General features: G+C 34.6%; 1 long non-coding RNA gene across 2 annotated transcripts; it reads left to right on the plus strand.

Moving 5' to 3' along the window:
• Positions 1-10,729: 10,729 nt before the first annotated feature.
• LOC135768704 (uncharacterized) lies at positions 10,730-14,033 on the plus strand. 2 transcript variants are annotated; one of them, XR_012336296.1, is made up of 2 exons: positions 10,730-10,857; positions 12,653-14,033. It is a non-coding gene; the product is annotated as an uncharacterized lncRNA (long non-coding RNA). The 2 variants fall into 2 exon arrangements; XR_012336295.1 differs by having other exon boundaries at positions 10,736-10,857; positions 12,658-14,033.
• The last annotated feature ends 5,175 nt before the right edge of the window (positions 14,034-19,208 follow it).

Consider the following 19,208-nt stretch of genomic DNA (forward strand, 5'->3'; position numbering starts at 1 on the left):
CTTTATTTTTAAGCCTGTGGTTGCATACAGATGCATGGCTAAAACGCTCTTCATCAAGTCATCTTCATATTCTTTCATTACAGTTTTGTTCTTACACAGTTCTGCATGACTAGCAGTCATGTATTACTGTGATAAAACCCCTGCAGTATAAACTACAGTGTCAGGAAAAAATGGTTTCCAGCTGTCACCGGGGCAGTGCAATTTTAAAAAAGTACAACTTTGCCCATAAAGGGGTGGTTTCAGAACAGGGCTTATCTTAATACATGATTTAAAAACACCTTGCACTGACATTTCTTAACATGTTTCAGTGCCATTGTTTTGTCTCATTTGTCACACGGTATTATTTTTTGTAATGTAAGTTTGTGGAAAACTACTTAAATGTCCCAATATAACCAAGGCCTAGTCAAGGCTTAATCTAAACCCTGTTCAGGAAACCGCCCCAAATAGTTTATATTAGTACCTCAATGGTACCAAATGTATACATATCTATACCTACAACGTTACAATATCTATATCTATACCTATACGTTGCAATATTAGTTTAATGGGTAACTGCCCGCAGTGACAGCTTGGGACCATTTTTTTTTAATCTGGCAGTGTAAAATCTGTTTATAGGTGGGAAGCATGCTGGTGGACAGCTGGTAGTTTTTTGTGTCTGAATCTGAGTCAGCTGTACTGTTACAAACTTGTATAAATGTCTTTGTTCTGATGAACATGAAGATATTTTGTTTGTAAACAAACAAATTGACTTCCATAATATTATTTTATTCTACTATGGAAGTCAATGGGGCCTTTAATTGGTTTGGTTACAACAATCCTCCAAATATCTTCCTTCGAATTAATCAGACATTAAAAAGACATTTATACAGGATTGTAACGAGAGTGAGTAAATAATGACAGGGTTTTTAGTTTCCGTTTAATTTAGAAGGCTGTAACACTAAACTTACTTACATAATACTTCACACCAAAGCAACTTAAGAGTACATTTCCAGAGTAATCCTCCTGCAGCAGTCTGGGTTTATTGTCATGTTGACGGGCACATACACTTTTATCACCTTAACTTTTACGAGTGTAGGTGAAAGTACTGTATAAGTGAAAAGTTATCAGCTCTGATCTTTTGGTGACATCTTCACTATCCATAAAGTATAACGTGTGACCAGATATGACCCACGGCAAGTAAATTTCAAGTTCCAAATAAACAACACTTTTTGAAAAAAATGAGTTACCACCAAAATTAGTATTGCATCAGGTGAGTATTAAAAAGTACATTCTTAATTTTACATAAAATCCAATATCCGCCGTGTTATTCTGTCATCTTTTTTCCCGAAATGCAATAAACGCCACTCCCCCTTCCCTGCAGAATCCAATAAATCCGCTCAACAAATCACAGCGCAGCATTCCACACATTGTAAACAACATTGGCAGCGCGTTGAATTCACACAGAATCCTAGTTTTGCTCATCTACTTTATACTTCCTGATCAACAAACAAACAAAAGCAAAATAATACTTTTGTTGGTCTGTGATGGGAAAGAAACGTAAACCATCAAAATCGAATAATTTCGACTAACACATTAAAAAACTTTCCATTGTTTTACTCGAAGCCAACGAAAATCGAACAGGAACAAAACATTTTACAGCTGATAGTTGTCAAAAAAGTTTACAGATGAAGGATAACAGCAGCTATGACGGTGTTCTTAATATGACAAAGTAAGTGTTTTAATTAATGCCATTAATGTTTATTTTTTTAATCAGTGTATACCACTAGTCAACTAAATGAATATAACAGGGCAAAGATGAATGCAAATGTATATATTGATTCAATATATAGCATTTTGAAAAAAAACTTGTCATGGATTTATTGCATTTTGTGGAAAAAAAAATCTGTATTATAATACATGTTTGAAAATCAAAATTTTTTATGTTATTATAACCTAAAGTTGCTATATATATATATTTTTATTTATATGTTTAATTTTTATTTATTTATATTTATTTATATTTAATTTATATATATATATATATATATATATATATATATATATATATATATATATATATATATATATATATATATATATATATATATATATATATATATATATATATATATATATATATATATATATATATATATATATATATTTTTTTTTTATTTTTTTTTTTATGGTGATTAAAAAAAATAAATAAAATAATAATAATAATAATAATAATAATAATAATAATAATAATAATAATAATAATAAATGTAAAAAAAAAAAAAATATATATATATATATATATATATATATATATATATAAAATAATACAATAAAATTATTTTTTATTTAGTTTTTATCACCATTTTAAGAGCACCTATTTAGCACCTGTGTAGAACCATATTGTGCTATGTAGAACCATTCCATCATAGTTTTAATTTCATAGTTATGTAAAGTAATAATAAATAATTCATGATTTTTGTTTAGTTTTTGGTTGGTGGCGCATGTCATTTTTGAGTCAGTCACCAAACGAAACTGCAAAAGTAATGAGGTTTCCTGAACAAACTTAGGCACACTCCTTCCCGCAACACACACCACTGGTTGATTTTATATTTCTGCCTCATTTGGTCAAGATGCTCAGTTTGATTAGGCCACGACGGAGAAATCTAATCTTTTATACAGATCCATGACTTTAAATGATTACTACAGATTATTTGATGAGCAATCTAGAAATTGTGCAGGATCTTAAAATTTTCATCATTTTACATTAAATGTAAAATATTTATACATGTATATTGTTGTGTGTTTAGGTTTACAAAAAAGCATAATTTTACCCCAATATGTCTGATACTTAAAACAAACTGTCAACTAAGTGATGCAAAAACTGTCTAGATTCATGATCAAACTGCCTGAAAGATCTTAATCATTTACCGACATCGTGATACCTGTATTACGGGTAAACAGGACAATAAAAATGAGGATTATAAGGATTACAGAAAGAGGTAAGGGTGGGTACTCTAAAGCGAATATATTTAGGCAAAATAAAAGGTGGGATAGTCCTGTTAAGAGTTTATTTCAGTGCCATATATTTAGACAGAGATCCTGAACAATGCAGTGATGCCAAAAGAATGATGTGTATAGTGGCAATCTGATGTAACAAGTTGCAATACGGCCACACACACAGAGAAACTTCTGCTTCATATTAGACAAACTCTAAGGACCAAAGCTGAACACAAACACACACACACACAGTACTGTTGCTCATAATGACCAACGTAAAGAGAAATAAGTGCAAGACAGCTGCAAAATCCATACTATTAATGGCCGTGTGGAGCGAGCGGTGTGCGTAACATTAACGGATAATATGTTGATGACTATATGAGAAGTCTGAGTGCAAGAGAGAGAAGCAGCCACAGTGACGCCATTGTGGTTCAAAACGCACTTCCTGACTGCTGCCACAATGTTTGTGTTTCATGTTGCCATCGCAACTGCGAACACATAAATACCAGAGAAAAAAAAAGGAAAGAGAGAAATCGAGGGCAAACCCTTCTGACTAGCCGGAATGAAACAGCGAATGCATCTAGGCAGGACTTTACTGCTCTCTCACTCCCCGAGTGTGTTATGTGTTTATGGATTAGTATTGGCTCCTATACAATACTAAAATACCTGTTCTTTCCATCGGATTTACTGCCTATCCCAACAAATACAATGCATGCACTTAACACTGTAAATGACTCTCTCTTTTTGCACACATTTGAACATGTTTGACGAAGAATAAAAAAGCTAAACATCAGTCATGCAAGGTATAGTACAAATCCAGGAGGGTGTATCTTATTTATTTGGCCACACCTTAATGTTTAATATTTAAAAAGTAAGTGATGTGTGAAGTATGATTATTGTCCAAAGAGTTCAAGAAGTCAAGGAATACATTTTCTCTATATACATATTTTTTGTAACATTTTAAGATAGACTTGATCTTTAAAATCCATCAAAATAAGAAAAATTTTCTGAGCAATAGTGCCTGGACAAAACTTGATTGGTTTGACTCTATGATATGTTGCACCCCATGGCTCCGTCCTGGGCCTGTCTTTAAATGTAAATTTATATATTTTCCAACCAAAAGTACAAGCACACCTCTTCTTAGAAGGTAAAAACCAAAGTTTGTTAAAGGTCTGGTAAAATCCCTAACCCTAACTATGAGCTATAGTAACAGTGATGCTTGCCCTAGCAACATCACTAATATTGTATTCCAGTAAGCCACGAGACAGACATTACAGGATAGATTTTCAACACAGAGAAACTTAAAACCACATTTACACATGTAACAATATTAAATTAGTTGCGTATAAAACAAATAGAAATATTAAACAGCTCAGGATTCTTTAAAATCCAGTAGCACAATATCTATCGTTGCATACGGTTTAAAGCAAATATTTACTTTTAATTTTTTATATTCAACATGAGTAGTTTCTCATCGCTGTCCTATGAGTATTGCATTGTATTGTATAACAAAATGTCAAAGTTTATTGTGTGCATGAGCGTTGTGTCTGTAAAAGGAGGTTGTGTTTCCTCTGAGGAATGCTTGTATAATTAGATCCCTGGTGTCATGACAACCAAACTTGATTTTTCAGCGGGCCGAGTGTAGTTCAGTTATAGAAACCTGAGTCAGTGTCTAGGACTCACATGCATACAGTCACACTCTTAGATAAGCCATGCGGCTACCAACACTCACACATTATCTCACAATATATGTACACCAGCCTTGGATTGTGAACTCTGAACACACAGTATACACTATATAGCTCTGTTTATCTTACATATACAAGGTTTAGAGGTTACACCTTGGCCAAAAATGTGAAGTTTTGCAGCCCATCTGTCCAAAAGCGTGTATGCCAAATGTAATACCGGATGAACGGTTTACGAGTTTTAAATCGGCATATGACAAATTCAACCAACTGCGAGTTATTTGACACTACAACATCACGACCGCATGTAAACACGCAAAACATTCAAGCACAGGAACTCAAGCCAAAAAACATTATGTTGTTGCTAGAATCGTGAGCTGTCAATCATTTTTTTTTGGATGAGCTTCAGTCAAGCCACTCTGCAGGTTTTTGCTTGCTTGTGGATTTACTGTATGTGTGTTGCTATGAGACGTGTACGTATGCGTGAGTGTAAGTGAGGAATGTGTGATGTCCAGACAGTGTGTAGTTGTTCACATGGACTCTTTTCTTTGGCCTGTATGTGGGGAGGGTCAGACGGAGCGAACTCTTGAAGTAAACGGATGAGCTTTGGTGAGGGATGGGGGTTGTGCGTTTGTGTCCTGTAAACACTATGTGCAGGTGTGAGCGCCTTTGTATCACCGACCTCATCCAGCTGTTAGCCTGCCGTAAAATACATTCAAATAGTAAAACAAAAAACAGCATGGAAACCAGAGTGAAACATGGAAATACTAAATTATGTAAAATCATTATTAGTGCTAAAATGCAAAGTAAAATTAAATAAATTCCCAGTATAGTATAGTATAGTATCGAACCGTATAGTAAAGTCCACTCTAGTGTAGTATAATATAGCATAGTAAAGTATAAAGTGTAGTATAGACTGTTTCATCCGATGCACATGCTGCGAAGCGATTACGCGTCTGGTCGGAACTATACCTCCGGTTTCTGTTTGTTTAATGGTTTGACTAGTTATTAAACTGAACTCTTGAACAAATACCTAGTCAAAAATAACAAATGTTTGTGTTTCCTAGGTAATCTACCTGTTGTTTATTTTGTGTGTTATAGAAATAAGCTACTTTAAAAGGACTTTGTTGTTATTTATTCTTATCAGGGTTTACCGAAAATTACGTGTGTTCCATGAAAGCCGCTTGTTTATGTTGTTACTGCTGAAAGCGTCTATAGTTAATCAGTATGTGTCTTCACTGGAATTGAACCCATGACATTTGCGTTACAAACACAGTGTTCTATCATAGTAACATAACATATCCTAGTATAGTACCAAAGAGTAAAATACAGTGTAGTATATTATAATACAGCACAGTGTAGTATTTTACAGTACAATATAGTTTGCAGTATAGTATAGAATAATATAGTATATCACAGTGTACTTTAGTATAACACAGTACAGTGTAGTGTATAACATAGCATAGTACCAAACAGCAAAGTACTGTGTAGTATATTACAATACAGTAGAGTGTAGTATAGTATGCAGTATAGTATATCACAGTGTAGTGTAGTATAGTATATCACAGTGTAGTATTGTATAGTGTAGTGTAGTGTAGTACAGTACAGTAAAGTGTATAACATAAGATAGCATAGTACCAAACAGTATTGTACCGTGTAGTATATTACGATACAGTACAGTATGGTATATTACAGTTAAGTACAGTACAGTGCAGTATAGTATATCACTGTGTAGTGTAGTGTAGTGTAGTGTAGTATAGTATAGTGTAGTACAGTTCAGTACAGTATAGCGCAGCACAAGGTAGTGTAGTATAGTATATTGTAGTGTAGTATATCACAGTGTAGAATAGTATAGGATATCAGTGTAGTGTAGTACACTACAGTGAAGTGTATAGTACAGTATGGCATATTACATAAAGTACAGTGCAGTATAGTAGTATATCACAGTGTAGTGTAGTACAGTACAAGGTAGTATAATATACTATAGTATAGAATATCAAAGTATAGTATAATATAGTATATCAGTGTAGTGTAGTACAGTACAATGAAGTGTATAACATATAGCATAGTACCAAACAGTAAAGTACAGTGTAGTATATTACGATACAGTACAGTATAATGTATTACGGTTAAGTACAGTAAAGTGTATAACATAAGATAGCATAGTACAAAACAGTATTGTACCGTGTAGTATATTACGATACAGTACAGTATGGTATATTACAGTTAAGTACAGTACAGTGCAGTATAGTATATCACTGTGTAGTGTAGTGTAGTGTAGTGTAGTGTAGTGTAGTGTAGTGTAGTGTAGTGTAGTATAGTATAGTGTAGTACAGTTCAGTACAGTATAGCGCAGCACAAGGTAGTGTAGTATAGTATATTGTAGTGTAGTATATCACAGTGTAGAATAGTATAGGATAGCAGTGTAGTGTAGTACACTACAGTGAAGTGTATAGTACAGTATGGCATATTACATAAAGTACAGTGCAGTAAAGTAGTATATCACATTGTAGTGTAGTACAGTACAAGGTAGTATAATATACTATAGTATAGAATATCAAAGTATAGTATAGTATAGTATAGTATATCAGTGTAGTGTAGTACAGTACAATGAAGTGTATAACATATAGCATAGTACCAAACAGTAAAGTACAGTGTAGTATATTACGATACAGTACAGTATAATGTATTACAGTTAAGTACAGTGCAATTTAGTATAGTATATCACAATGTAGTTTAGTATAGTACAGAATAGTGCAAAGTAATGTAGAACAGTATAGTATAGTATATTGTAGTGTAGTAAAGTACAGTGTAGTGTATAGAACCAAACAGTACCGTGTAGTATATTACAACACAGTTCAGTTTGGTAATATATTAAAGTACAGTATAGTATACAACAGTACAGTATAGCACAGTACAGTATAGTGCAAGGTAGTGTAGTATAGTATAGTGCAGGGAAGTTTAATGTAGTACAGTAGTGTAGTATAGCATAGTATAGTTTATTATTGTATGATGTAACATAGTATGGTATAGTACAGTACAGTATAAAATAATATAATGTGTTGTCACACATGTATTGTGTATTGTTTAATAATGTGTACATATTTGTAGTACAGTGGTGTGTGGTTGTATAATATTTGAATGAATCACACACTAGACGAGAGTGACTGGAAAAGCTCCTCCGATGAGAGAATAAAGTGCCAGGTGTGTGTTTGTGGGGTTTGTGTGTGTGTGTGTGTGTGTGTGTGTTTTATGAGCTGTTGTGTAGTATAATTGCTCCAGCCTCTTCCTGTCTTTACGCTGATGGAGAGGGGGAGGGATCAACTTCTGACGTTATACAAATAGGAATTCCCTTCTCTAGTCTTTCTTGCCGCGCTCTCATTCACTTTCACCCTGTCTGGCCCCCAGACGAACTCTCTCTCTCTCTTTCTCTCTCTTCTTTCTCTCTCTCTCTCCTATATAAACACTCATAGCGTCTATACCGGAGTCGGACACTCCCTTTGAGACCCAACCGCTGTAAGGTTCAGCTCAAGCTTTATTTAAAGGAGATACAAAGAGAGAAATGTCCTATCATCCAGGTAAGACTCCAATGTGACTTTGTAAATCTGTAAATAACATCTGTATGCAACTTATGTAGTATTTTCCATAGCTTTTGAAGTGCTTTAAGTAGTAACTATTTAAAAAAGCACTTGTTTAGCATTCTGGAGATGTGTGGTACCATAGAGGGAGAAACCGTCCTGCTGCTGTAGTTGATGATGGCAGCAGACTGGATGTTACGAATGACTTTCGAGCGTAGCCGTACAAGTGATCCACTTCAGCGACCAGAGGAAAGGTCATCCATAAATAGTTTCATTGAATGGAGCGTCTGCGCGACTGTCTGCGTGACGTGTGTCGGCCAGACACGAGTTTGCCGCTGTAAAGCGGAGGTCATAAAACGCTCCCAAAGAAAGGAGCCGTGAGGATGAGGCCGTTGAGAAAATCTCAAACATTCTTCTCATTGTTCTCAAGACGCTGCACAGCCAAAACAACTTTGAGAGAAAGGAGGGAAAACAAATGTGTGGCCAGACGGTCCGGCTGGAATGATGTGGGACTCGTGTACAGGTGAGCGAAAGGAATAAATGTAAGGATAATTCATTTCATGACTTCATCATGAATGAGAAATACTGAAATGTGGTACGGTAAAGTGTGCACTAGTCTAGTACAGTATGCTAGAGTTGAAAGTGGGATACGGTAAAGTGTGTAGGGTAGTGTAGTATTTTATAGCATTGTAAAATGTTAGTATAGTGATATGCACAAGTGTATGTATTATGATTCAATACAGTAAAGGCGTCCACCTAAGATGTGATTTTGTCTTGTGATCTGTTCAGTACGGCCTAGTATGAGAAACAGATACAAAGAGCGAAACTGTAAAAATACAGAATAGGAGGGATTTTGGAAACAGGAGAGTACAGGACTGGTACAGAGATTAGGAAAGTGTGTGCTAGTGGAACAAGTGTGATGGATTCCTGTACACTATGTACTGCATACTGGGTGTGTATGTGTGTGTGTGTGTGTGTGTGTGTGTGGTCTAAGTTAATGGTGTTATAGTATCTGGAGTTGGGTTACGAACACATTAAAGAGGCCGACAGAAGATGACCCGTAAATTCATCCTGTTTTAAAAGCGAGGAAGCGACTCTTTACTCAAGGTTTTATCTGCAACAAATGACTGAAGATGATCCGTTTAGCATTGCTGAATAAAGATTACGGACAGATGATAGACGTACTCATAGATGGGGTGGATACGCATATAGCCGCTGTAAAACAGCCTGTCGTGATACTGCTGAGTCATTAATTACATTTAATCATCTGACGGTTAACTGTAAATTTCATGGTGTTGTGTTTGTACAATAATGTACAATTTATTAAATAAATCTATACAAATTTAAAACAAAGAGAAATATTATAATGTATGTATCTGTATAAATATAGGTATAGTTACATGCTTGAGGCCTAGCAGGTTGTGGGGGTACGTACGCTGTATGATTGTAAAAAAATTTAATAGCAGTTAAAAATAAACGTTAAAAGTGAGTCTAATACCGAAATAGAAATTTGTAAAATAATAAAAATAATAACGCACGTTTTAATATTTGCAGCTATACTTATTAATAAGCATGCATGGTGTGTAATTATTTAATATTATTTTTTTTTGCATAGTTGAATTGAATCTAAGTATTTGCTTAAATGACTAAATGTAAATAATCTATTTTTGAATAATGAAACAATGTGGCTCATTCGCAGCTCAAACAGGTATCTGTTTGAAATGTGACCCTGGACCACAAAACCAGTCATGTGTCACACGGGTACATTTGCAGCAATTGGCAACAATACATTGTATGCGTCAAAATTATAATTTTTAGGATATTTTAGGATTACATCAAAAATGTATTTATTATTAGTAATGTGTGTTGCTAAGGCCTTCGTTTGGACAACGTTAAAAGCAATTTTCTCAATATTTTGATTTTTTGCGCCTCCAGATTTTCAAATAGTTGTATCTCGGCCAAATACAGTCCTATCCTAACAAACCATACGTCAATGTAAAGCTTATTTATTCATACATGTCTACATCTTATTCATACATACAAAAAATTGATCCATATGATTGGTTTTGTGGTCCAGGGTCACACATGTGCATACTTATAGGTGATGATACATGAATGCATCTACAAAACATATATGTGGGTCTACAGTACATTTATTTTAAGATTAACAATATCAGATTTCCCCAAATGACCAAGCGATATTGAAAGTCAAGTTTGCTTGTACACTGGCTGCTAGTGTGCAGATCAGATTTTAGATATTTTATATCCAGTCCCTAAAATTAGCCGTAACACTGACGGACGAAGGTGTGAATTCTCATGGTGGCGACGGCCGTAAAAGTCTTTACTGCTTTTCTCTTTGGCGATGTGTAACCGCACTGACCGACCGCTCTGTCATTTGTTAGAGGAAAGACTGAGATCACTGCGAAAGTCACCAACTGCGCCCTCAATTTAGGAAAGCTGTTGAAAGGAAAGATCCAATGGAAAATATTAAGCGAGAAAAAGTAAGATGTTCCCGTTTCCAAGGCGTCACTCCATCGATTCTGGATTAAGTACTGTAGATGATTTCAACAAGTCAAGACCTCATGAGATCTGTCTTGAAATGCAGCTGCAATATCCAGGTACTTTTTTTAAAACCGAGTACATTTCTTTCTTCGTATGATTACATACAAACACAGTATGGGACCGATTCGAAATATTTGGGGTGGAAAAGCAACGCTCCTCGTGCGAAATGCACACATATTGGGTAATATTAAGTTTATCATTGCTAATTTTGTTATATACAGTAACACCTTTCTCTTTTTGCTGTCCAGATTAGCATTTTTTCTGCGTGTCGCAACGCATTATGGGATTGGTTTGGCCAACACAATGTTATAGCATGTTTGTCGCAAAACTAATCTTTTCAAAGAAACAATGCCTATGTTAATAACTCTTTATTCCTCTTAATGTTAGTCTCAGTTTGCACTTGGCGCTCGGAAAGACTGTAAGTGTGGAAAAACCTGTAATGATGTATCTAGGAAAACATTTCGGCTTAGATTTTCGCAGCTGTTTCCCTCGGAGTCGGATGGTGAAAAGATGCTATGTAGGAACATCGAATCACATCCTCTGATCAGCACCTAAATGACTGTTAGTCACGCTCTGCAAAATCTCCTCTTGCACGGTTACTGGGGAAAAACCTAAAAGCATTATACACCACAAACACGCACGCTCTATAAATACACGGAAAGCATTGGTGGTCTTTGTTTAGAGTGTCAGCTCATGAGTAAACTTGAGTATCATTATCCTGGATATTTAAAGTAAAGACATACACATAACGCAATGGGTTTACGTCAGCTAGGAGTTCCCCTTTAGTCTGGACTCTGGACACGTTCAAGTCCCTGTCAAGGCTGACATTTGTATTGACGCTGTTACTGGAAGGATTCAGTTGACTGGTTATGATCCTGTAAACGTTCTTTCAGAAATGTTTAAAGGAAAACCATTTGAGGAGAATGCAAAGTGACACGCTAAAACTGGAAAATATGTTCCTTCTTTCCGAGGGATTTTAAAGAACTTGTAGTCTGTGTTAGGTTTCATGCTGATTTATTTTTCCCAAATAAAAGCTTTGGTTATCTCATACGTGTCTGTTCCAGAGCTTCAAATGATATCTCAACAATGTCTTAAAGTGATTTGCCAACGATTTACGATTTCTCATCAAATAATCGAACTTTCTATAAGTAAGATCATGTCAAAGATTGAAATCAAAGTTTGATACTCCAAACGTTATTTGCATTGACTTTAGCCTGCAGAGTCACAGATTATCTGAACTATACTAAAACTTCATAAACAATGTATTTTATGTCTTGGTAAGGTAAAGATGAGCAATACGATCTACAATATAATACAATAAAAAATTATTGGTACTTTAGGGTTTTATCAGATACATACTTGATCACGATTTTCCCTCCAAAAGCACTTAATGTGTGAACTCCGCAGGTTTTTCCTGCTTTTTGTCACTCCCAAAACTTTACACCCGACGAGAGACAGGGTGCGGAATACTCAGCGTTTTTTTATGGGCCGCGCGTCTTTCTGACCTCATTTCAAACTGTCATTGAAAAGCTATTTTTATAAGTCCACAGGAAGCCTAGTCAGCCAGACGCTAGCAGGAGGGGCCATGATGATCACAGGCCGCATGACAAAAATTAGGTGCCCTTGGCAGTCACGCATGCGTTTAAGAAGTCTGGCCAGAAATTACAATTCTGCCGTCGTTCCAAACGTAGCCATGCTATTTACTTCACTTGATGAGTAAAAATCTTTAGCAGAATGTTCACGTGACTTATTGATGTGGAAAATGCATAAGTTTGGTCTGCTTTAATTGTGTTTACTTTTGCGTTTCCTTTTTGGATCCTGATCACTGTATTCGTTCATCGCGTGCTGAAGTACAGTGTAAACACAGAAGAAGTCTTCACCGGTTTGGATCATCGTGACTGTTTGGTGAAAGCGTGTGGGTAACTGATCACACAACTTTTATTTTTAGATCCTTTGCTATCTGTCTGCTGTTGTTTGTCGAGTCTTTCTCACAGATCTAGATCATGTGTAGGACCCCACCTCTGAGCCCTTACACTAACACACCTCTTCTGCTGGCCAGGGGAATTCCTGGCAGAGTGATTTTTAAACCTAATGTCTAAATCACATTGCCAGGGATTTCCAATGGCTTGCATGAGGAGACTGCAGACATGCCAAATGTACTGTATACACAAACACACACACACACACCTGAACGCTCCACACGCTAATCCTGAAGGAATGTCAACCGTCTGAATGAAGTTCTTGTGCAAATGTACGCACACTTTCCATGGTTTCCGTGAGGTTGTACGGTTTCGGGACTTAACCCTCTTGTGAACAGTGTTTTGGACTTTCATGTTCACAGTGGTTAAGTTCTGCCATCCTGGAACCAAAATCTGCACGGCGGTCTGTAAGACGAGAACATAACGATAACTATATTAGCGTCCACACCAACGATAACGATAACGATAACGATAATTGGCTACGGCGCAGTACACGCGCAAATCATTTACATTCAATTAACTAATATTGCATATTTCCTTTGATAAAAACTTTGTATAAATGTATTAAATGTATAAATATGCTGTTTTTGTTGCATTTACAGCGGTTATAACCAGCAGATGCCATCAACACACTGAGTTTCGCGTATTGTCTAAACAGTGAATCTAGTTATCTAGTGTAATCTAAGATCTTACCTTTTGGTATAAGTAGAATAAAAACATTATCAAGTCAATTTCACTGCAACTGCAACAGCGCTGGACACCTGAGGTAATTTCATGTAAATAAAGGACCTCAGCCTCTCCACAGTTCCTGTCATTTCAAATGCGCGTGCACTTTAGATTCAAGTAACAGTTAATTTGATTGGCTGTCATTGGTTAAGTGTGTGTGAACTCCGCTGTTCTCTTTAATTAAACTATGTTTAAAACTATATTTTTTATAGTTAACTTTATCGTTATAAGCCCTTCTGTGAATGTTTACAGTCTGTTGTGTTAATATAAAATGCCCTAATCTTTAAATTTGGTTGATATCAGCTGTTGAAAATATACGTTAATGGACAATGAATTGAAGCAAATATCAAGTTTTTGTCTTTTTTAATGTTTTATTATTTTTTAAAGTCAATGCCGTATGAGCTTCAATGTGTAACCGGTGATTAAATGACAAATGTTGTTTCTCAGCAGTTTTCCTCCTAATATTCTTCAGATGTTCATCAAATTATGCTGAAAATTTTAAAATAAAAGTCCCTTATTAAAATTCATTTCAATGTTTTTTATTATTCGTATAAATGTTATACATATTAATATAAAGATTATGAAGTCCCTTACGAAGATGAACCATGGTTTTACTAGATTTAAAAAAAACATGGTTACTGTAGTAAATTCATAGCTACCACAAAAAAAAACAATTTTTTAAATCCATATTTAAAACTAGGCTAGTAAAACCATGGTTTTGCTTATAGTAATCAATACACGAAAATCATGGTTACTACACTTTTACCACAAAAAAACATGGTTAATTTTCATAAGGGGTGTGTGATAAAGTTGGTTACCATGATTTTACCAAGCAGGGTGTGTTACTGAATCTTTTGTATCTTAAACCTTTACCTTACAGCGTGTGTTACTTAATCTTTTGTATCTTTAACCTTTACCTTGCAGCATTTGTTATTTCTCCCTTTCTCACCCAATACTGGTTTAAAATAAACCAGCATTTTTTTAAGGTGTAGCTAACTAATTAGGGGATATTATTTTCTTTGTGAGGATAATGGTAAAATCCTTTTAATGGGATCTGATTGGTTAACAGGACCATTGCTTTCGGATGAACAAAAGATTCAGGAACACTTCCTTTCTTTTTATTACTATAAAAAAGGCTTTATTTTTATTTATTTATTTATTTATTTATTGACAATGTGTGTCATTAAAAAGTCATATATGTTTTAAAAAGTAAAATAAAGATTTTTTTTACAATGATATCAGTCAATATTATACATGTCTTTAGTGAATTTGCAATTGTTAGTTTTGTCATTTGAGTTCAATTGTGTTTGAAACAACTAAATTAGCAGTTCAGACAACAGAAAGTTTGGGTCAAATGAAATATGGTCTAAAAAAAACCCTGTAATGTTTCAATGTGAACTCAAAAATGATGAAACTAGTGATAAACTACAAAGAGGAACAAACTACGTCAAAGGTCACTAACAAGGACATGCAGACCTCATGAAAGTTGCTAAGAGACAGCTAATGTCCAAACTGAATCTGAACCTTTGCAAGCCTGTCTCAACAAAACTCTTCAAATGTGAACCTTACAATGGTGGAATTTATAGCGGAGCAGCCATTCGGAAAGTGTTTGTATCCAAGGCCCAAACGATGCATAAACTAGCGTGTTGAGTGCAAAACAAAGAAAAAAAATCCCTTGGTCTAATGAGTCACCGTTTACCGTATTTCCTGCGTCCAGGCGAGTTTATCTTATGAGAAAACCAATGAATGCCTGCAGATTACAGTGGTTTAACATAATAAGGGATCTGTAATGGTATGGGCACAAGTCTTGTGGAAATAATTTAGTACAGGTGACGTAAGGTCACAAATATACATGGGCAGAATTTATGATAAACAAAGGATCTGGATGCATTAAACTTAATGAAAATAATGTAAAATATCATGACGCAAAAGGTCTAATCTGAATTACGCAAAATAAGAGCTCTAGTTTGTTTTTCTTTAGATTTTAAGGGGAAATCTGATCCACACATGTTTTCGTGAGTCACGTTGAATGCCATAGTTTGTTTATTTGTTGGTTTATGGCGGTTTATTGTGTTGTTGTATCTCCGTGGACTGGTCTCCTGTGCCTGCTGTGCTGATAATCAGTGGACAACAGCAGCTGGCTCAGTTCAGCAGGAACAGGGGTCTGGTCTTTTCTCTGAGAAAGGACTTTACATGACTTTACATACAGAACAGCTACATATGCACAGATTTACTGATCAAAAATATGACATATTCACATTTCATTTTCTCCTTAATATTAAATAATCATTTTAATAATTTGTCAAATGTTTTGTCATTTTAATAAATAAAAAATACATGTTTATGTATTGTCTGTTATCAAACCAATAAAATGCATTAAAAAATAATGGTGTCTATATTTCTTGATATATGATTAATCCTTTTTGGCTAAAATATAAGAAAGTAGAACACAATAAATATGCATTCATATGTCTATTAATTAATTATATTAATTATGCATTTTACAATAAGTATAATGAATTATGTACTTTTCTGGTTAAATGTATACACCAAAAGGTTAGTTTTTATACAGTGTATTTAAATGAATAAATAATTAATAGATATTTTATTATTTTTTATAATTATATTTTTATATATATTTCTTTTAACAGTGTCTGTTCAAGTGGTGTTAATCTTGTGCTTGAAAGACGTATATTAGCAGGCCAGGCGTCTAGGCAAAAACAAGAAAATGTAATAGACGTCTAACCATAGCCCAGAAATAATTTGAATTAAGAAATAAAACCAAACAAGAAATAAAACCAAACACCTTGTAATCACTGTTGACTTTGCTTACATGTTGTAATATCATATCTCACAAGTTATCTTGGCAAAAACGACACATAACCAAATTCAAGTTTATTTTGGCTAGAAGTGGGTTACTCATGGCCGGACTATGGTGAAATGACGGCTATCGCTTTCTGGGTTAACCCTACAAGCATTAATCAAGGCAGTGCACTAAAGTATGTCACATTGGATTAAATTAACTAAATTAGTTAGAAGCATAATAATAAACACAATTCTGGCACAACATACCTGTGATTCTGGTTCATCTAAACCTCATTTCTGTAGTCTCGTTTTATGATGATGTGATCCGGGACATCCTAAAAACTGCTTAAGGTCACCACAGGTAGCATACTTATAGATATTTCTTACAGTAACTGCATGGCTCAGTTCCAAAACCAAATAAGCTGCCTAAGTAGGCAATATTTTAAGGCATTATTAAAGAAGCATTGGAAAGCAATCCTTTGTTGGCAAACAAAACCCAGTGTTACTCTGATTCCAAGCAAGGGATTATTTTCTTATGCACAGGATTTGGAAGACCTCTCTCCTCTCCCACGCCCTGACCCTTCTGATGACAGATGACACACCCCGTATGTCTGCAGGTTCAGGCATATTCAATATTTTCAGTTTCTTTATGCAAAATATAATCTCTTTACTTTTAGGTTATCTGAAAATATGTTTGTGAGACTCGCCCATATGAATGTATAATTATAGCATATTTTGCTAAAATGTACAGCTTTGAATGATATTTGAAGATCCTATAAGAGTTGTTCTAATCTGCCTTTGTTTGTTTATGGTTAACTTTCCTTTTTCTTTATATTTTTTCCAAACATTTACTTTCTAAGCTTTGGTGCAGCTGTTGATGCTGAATATTCAAACTATATAAGATACAAAAAACTATATAGCCTATAGTTTTTTGCATGCCAGAGAGTGTTTTTTCTCACTTTAGTTTATACTTAGCAAAGAATGTCGTAAGTGTTTCTTGTTGGTGAAACTTTTCAGCACCTGCCGCTTTCGCTTGTTCATCATCTCGTTGCCAGGTTCAATTAAGTGTGAAATTCCCCAGAAGGTAAACAGTAAAATAAGTCAACAGCGTTCATTTTTTTGTTTCAAATCAAACAATTGTAAAATACAGCAAGTGACCATGGAAACCCAAAAACAGTACAAACACAGACATTTGTCAAACCACAAGAGGAACTGTGGACTTTAGAAATCAATTCTAGGAATAATTCTTCAGTTAGGAGAAAGAGTCACCTATGACGTTACCCTGTAAACATTAACCAAAAATAAACAATAATTAAGTCTTATATAAACATTCAAAACATTAAAAGCATTTTGTAAAATTGTTCATCTGAAAATTTTAGTAGATCTATTTATTTTAGTAGTATTTTAGATCTATTTATTTTAGTAAATCTAATTTTCAACTTTTTTAGGTATTGTTCAACAAATTTTTTAATAGTTTCAATTTTAGTTTACTTATATGCACATTTTAAACAGCCACAAGACTGACCAAAGTGCTTAACGGAGGAAACAGCATCATTATTAAATGTATTAAAATTAATAAATTTAAATAAAATACTGATTAAAAGAAATAAATTTGTTTTAATTTATAACTTGTTTTATCACAAATGTATATTTTATGTTATTACAATAAATTAATATATATTAATGAATAATGTAAATTAATATAAATACCTTTATTAATTATACATATAACATCTTTGTTTTAGGTTTTTTTTTTAACGTATAAATTCTTTCAATACTTATAATTTTTTGTTGAAAAATAATTCCATGTAGTGCTTAACAAAACATTAAGCCTTTTTTGAAAACAATAATTTTAAACAAATAAAACATCAGTAAAGCTGTGCAGCAAACAAAAAACATTCTAATTAATAAATAAATAAAGCTGTTTAACAATCAAATCTATTTGCACTATAAAACAGCACAAGGCCAGGCGTCCATCAGCTCGTTCATTCATACGAGTGTCTTTAGTCCAGGTGTGGACACGTGTCATGTAAATCACACTGCTGCTGATGTGCAGAACAACAGCGCCGGATGTTTACTTGCACCATTTACGTGTCCATGGCAACAGCGAGGACAGACGCCTGCGTCATTGTTGGAACTGACATCACTGTACTTCCTGTTTCTGAGGCGGGATTTTCTCTTTATTACGACTCGAGGCGCCATACAGTCGCTTCACCTTTGTGTTTGCCGGGTGGCGCAGTTGTGTGTGCAAAGCAACTGACACAGGTGTGATGTATTGTGTATGGGGTGTTACCATGGTAACATAACAGGTAAATACAGAGAGGCTGCGATAAGAAAGTGAGGCGGTACACAAGCAAAGACTTGACATGCAAACTCCACCCACAGCTCTTAACCTAACTTTTGCCTCAAGTTCTTATAAGTGGGACTGCCTGGAAAAAATATGCTTATTAATTTTTTTGGACACACCTACTCATTCATAGTAGGCTATGTTTCATATTTTAGAACAACAGTTACGTCACCATATACAAATGGAAGAATATAAAGTCATCAGCAATTAATCATTTAAATTATATTTACCACAGTTTGCTTATATACATGCTTGACTTTGTGAGGTGCTGCGCAGACCTATCGAAAAATGACATCACAGTACCGCGAGAGCGAAACGAACGCACATAGAGAGAAGCCTGCTCTCGCGGTACTTTACTGTCTATTTAGGTTGCTCAGCGCAGCGCCTCTACTGTTCGTGAATCGCATTCTGCTATTAAAAAGTACTGAACAATATTGTTGTTTTTAAAGATAATAACAAAAATACCTTTTTTAATTGTGTACAAACAAAAAATCTAAACTTAAGCGTCTAATATTTTGACGTACAGGGAGAAGGACATGTGGAAAAATAA

The sequence above is a fragment of the Paramisgurnus dabryanus genome, chromosome 3, assembly GCF_030506205.2.
Source record: "Paramisgurnus dabryanus chromosome 3, PD_genome_1.1, whole genome shotgun sequence".
NCBI lineage: Eukaryota > Metazoa > Chordata > Actinopteri > Cypriniformes > Cobitidae > Paramisgurnus > Paramisgurnus dabryanus.